Source organism: Priapulus caudatus, unplaced genomic scaffold (assembly GCF_000485595.1).
Source record: "Priapulus caudatus unplaced genomic scaffold, Priapulus_caudatus-5.0.1 Scaffold468, whole genome shotgun sequence".
NCBI lineage: Eukaryota > Metazoa > Priapulida > Priapulimorpha > Priapulimorphida > Priapulidae > Priapulus > Priapulus caudatus.
Genome location: NW_014577529.1, coordinates 161,826 through 166,412, shown reverse-complemented (window position 1 = coordinate 166,412; position 4,587 = coordinate 161,826). Strand labels below are relative to the sequence as shown.

At 46.4% G+C, this 4,587-nt stretch overlaps 1 protein-coding gene across 2 annotated transcripts in view; it reads right to left on the bottom strand.

Moving 5' to 3' along the window:
• The window catches only part of LOC106810727, a 123,240-nt gene that overhangs the window by 16,929 nt on the left and 101,724 nt on the right, over window positions 1-4,587 (bottom strand). The window lies entirely within an intron of this gene.

Genomic DNA, 4,587 nt, shown 5'->3' with positions numbered 1-4,587 from the left:
CCGCGCTGCATGGTGACGTCTGATGTGATGCGAGAAGCGCTTCAGTAGCGACCGTCTCGAGTGCGCGCCGCGTGTATTTTTTTCCTAGGTCAATCAAGAACATAGGGCTCTAACGAGCGCTTGCCATTGGTGAGATAACAAATCACGTGCCTCAACTCTGTTTTATTGGTTGCATTCACTGCCAATTGTGACCCTTAACCTAACCCTAACCTAACCTAACCCAACCTACCCTAGACCCATAACCTAACCCTTTAACCCTATAACCTATTTTAAATTAATAAAATGTTAACTTTTTTAATTGTTGTAAAAAGATATTGTTGTATTAAAATGGTTGTTAAATAAAATCATGTAAATATTTGCGTTAATTGGAAAATAAAATTGTTTAATACAGATAAAGAATGAAAAATCAGGAAAATCAGGAAAATAATTTAGATAAACGGATGAGATTCGATCCTGCGACCATCTATACTTGGCGCCACGCGTTATATACCGTTTACGCTACTTGCAATATTGAAATTAAGCAATTTTGGATGCTGCTTGTAATATCGCGAAGAAACAATAGCTCAACCAATATAAGGCTGTATTACAGCCTATGTTCTTGATTGACCTAGGAAAAAAATCACGGTTGGCCGCCCTGGCGCCAGGCGAGCGCGCGAAAACGCCCTCTCTGCGGCCGATAGATCGTAGGTTCATATATATATATATATATATATATATATATATATTATCTGCGTAGTTAAGCTCTCCCCAGTAGCTCACAGGTTTCCCGTGTAGTTAACGCTAGCCTCTTTCCGGCACAGCTTACTCGAAGAGAAGTTACCGCAGGGCTTCTTTATCACACAGTCATACAGCAACCAGTACTTCTTCCTGTGCGAGATATTCATGAGCGCTTTAAGCAGACGAAACTCGTTCCGCTTGGTGGCGCGTGGCATCGGCCCTGAGTGCAGTGTGCCGCATCTGCTCTAGGTGACACGCAAGAGTAGACTTTCCGTCAATTATTGCATTACTTCGTGTCTGCAAACGCGCCGTTTTTGTGCGTGGTAATACTCGGCAGTAGAGCGCACTAGTCGCCATTTTACGTGTACGGTAGATGTCTTGTAGACATCTTGTCGCAAAATTCTGCCATTCTGCCAAGTGATGTAGTTATGGTAACCGCACCGCATGTGTTTATTAGTGAAACGGAATCTTGCCGGAAATTTGGATCATGTCGCTGGCAAAAGTTTCGAGTGAAGTATGGACCTTGTATCTGCGGTGATCTAGCATTACTAAAGTGTATGTTGTGCATGCACTGAAACTTTTTAAATATTTTTTATTGATTTTGGTGTTTTGTTTATCCAGGCCTGGTATCTATGATCTCCTTCTACTGGCGAATGATTGTATAACACCTATACGTAGGTGATCAAGCATCGATGCTTCTGCTAGGCTGTTATTATAGTCGCAGATGTAGGTCTCCCCACCGCGTGCAGCGCGACGGAGCTTTGACGAGATATAAGCTAACTTTAAGGGACTACAGGAATAACGTTGTTCTTGAGGGTATGTGGGTTGCCGTGCCAGGGCTCGTAGTGAATCTCACGCCTGCACGCACGCACGCCCGCACACACTCACACACATATCACCGAATACAAAATAAAACAATAATTCGCCTCATACCGAATATAAATTCCCACAAGAGCGACGCACGCATACGCATTTTTGTCGAAGTGTAAAAAGTCAAGGGGCGTGCGTTTAAAGTTATGTAACCATTTTCGTGAGCTTTCTATCAGAAAAACATCCAGGAATACATTATTGTCTTGAGAGTACTTAACATAATTTTATACTTTACATTTATGCTAAAAGCTCGCCCCCCATTCTTACTAGCGATTCTCGACTAGCAACTTGACCAAGTCATTTTAATGCGCGGTCGAGATAAGACCGACGGTTGGTCTCGCCGGCCATCTTTGTCTTTTTTTTCAACAAATTTCGTTCTCCCCCTTGTGTGTCTAACCACGAAAGCGTAGCCGGCACTAACGGCAGGCCGCATCTTCTAGATTTTGTTCGACGCTAAACCTCATGCATATACGGCGTTTGCAAACCGCGCCGTCTCCTGAACCCTTTGGGCATTTTCCGTCCGTTAACCAGTAGATCAGAAAGGCTTAGCTGTGCCAACAGGTCCTAGGAAAATCTCTTTAGCCAATAGGCTGAGCACACATGGGTCTCCTAGCCGAACGCGAAACGCGAATCTCGTGCGGCTACGCAATGCGATTAGGTTTTAATTCCGCACTATACGTTTCCATAAGATTTTTATCTCGGCATCATTAATTAATTTAATCGTATTTGTACGCCTGCGAAGACTTGAAACTCGATCGATGAAGAAACACTAGTCAACGAGAATATCTAATCAGCGATGCGTACTACCACGTAATAAATGTCATATTTCGCGTCACGCGATCATGGTATGAGGTACCGTATATATGCGTTCCTCTGCACAAATTTAGACGTTACATTAAGGCTGCAGTTAGCTACACGTAACAGTGACGCTGCAGTAGCTACACGTTACAGTGACGCTGCAGTAGCTACACGTTACAGTGACGCTGCAGTAGCTACACGTTACAGTGACGCTGCAGTAGCTACACGTTACATTGACGCTGCAGTAGTTACACGTTACAGTGACGCTGCAGTAGCTACACGTTACAGTGACGCTGCTGTAGCTACACGTTACAGTGACGCTGTAGTAGCTATACGTTACAGTGACGCTGCAGTAGCTACACGTTACAGTGACGCTGCAATAGTTACACGTACGTTACATTGACGCTGCAGTAGCTACACGTTACAGTGACGCTGCAGTAGCTACACGTTACAGTGACGCTGCAGTAACTACACGTTACAGTGACGCTGTAGTAGTTACACGTACGTTACATTGACGCTGCAGTAGCTACACGTTACAGTGACGCTGCAGTAGCTACACGTTACAGTGACGCTGCAGTAACTACACGTTCGTTACATTGACGCTGCAGTAGCTACACGTTACAGTGACGCGTGTACGTAGTTACACGTTACAGTGACGCTGCAGCGAGCTACACGTACGTTACATTGGACGCTGGCCAGAGCCTACACGTTTACATTGAGCCTGCAGTAGCCTACACGTTACAGTGACGCTGCAGTAGGCTACCGTTACAGTGACGACTGCAGGTCAGCGGTACACGTACAGGGGACGCGTCATGTAGTAGTTACACAGTTACTGTCCAGTGACGCTGCCAGCTAGCTACACTTACGCTTACATGACGACTGCAGTGCTACACGTTACAGTGGACGCGGTAGACAGTGTTACACGTACGTTACATTGACGCTGCAAGTTACTACACGTTACATTTGACGTGGGCAGTAGTAACGTTACAGTGACCCGCTGCAGGAGCTACAGATTACATTGACGCTGCAGTGGCACACGGTAGCGGGAGTGACGCTGCAGTAGCTACACGTACAGTGACGCTGCAGTTAGCTACACGCTTACAGTGACGCTGCAGTAAACTACACGTTACAGTGACAGCTGCAGTAGCTACAGGTCGTTAACAGTGACCTGCAGTAGCTAACACGTTACAGTTGACGCTGCAGTAGTTGACACGTGTACAGTTGACGCTGCAAGTAGTACACTTCAGTGACGCGTAGTAGCTTACACGTTCGTGACGCTGCAGTAGCTACACCGTACGTTACAGTGACGCTGCAGTAGTACACGTTACAGTGACGCTTGCAGTAGCTTACACGTTACAGTGACGCTGCAGGTAGCCTACACGTTACAGTGGAGCTGCAATAGGTTACACGTGTACAATGACGCCTGCCAGTAACTACACGTTACAGTGACGCTGCAATAGTACACATTACGTTACAGTGACGCCTGCAGTAACTACACGTTACAGTGAACGCTGCACAGTAGCACACGTACAGTGACGCTTTGCAGTAGCCACACGTAGCAGTGACACGGCGCTGCAGTAACTACACGTTACAGTGACGCTTGCAGTAAAACTACACGTATACAGTGACGCGGCAGTAGTCCTACACGTTACAGTGACGCTGCCAGTAACTATCACGTTACAGTGACGCTGCGAGTAGCTACACGTTACTAGTGACGCGCTGCAGTAACTACACCGTTACAGTGACGCTGCAGTACTACACGTTACAGTGGACCCTGCGTAACACCGTTACAGTGAGGCTTTGCAGTAGCTACACGTTACAGTGACGCTGTAGTACTTACACGTATACAGCTGGACGCGCAGAGCTAACACGTTTACAGTGCGCTGCCAGTAGTTACACGTTAAAGACTCGCTGCTTCGTAACTACCACGTTACAGTGGACGCTGCCTAGTTACACATACGTTACATGACGCTGCGGTAACTTTTTACACGTTACAGTGACCGCTGCAGTAAGTACAGCGTTACAGTGACGCTGTGCAAGTAGTTAACCATACGTTACATTGACGCTGAGTAAACTAGGCACGTTACAGTGACGCTGCAGTAGCTACACGTTACGAAGTTGACGCTGCCAATAGTTACACATACGTTTACATGGACGCCTGCAGTAGCTACACGTTACAGTGCGCTGCAGTAGCTACACGTT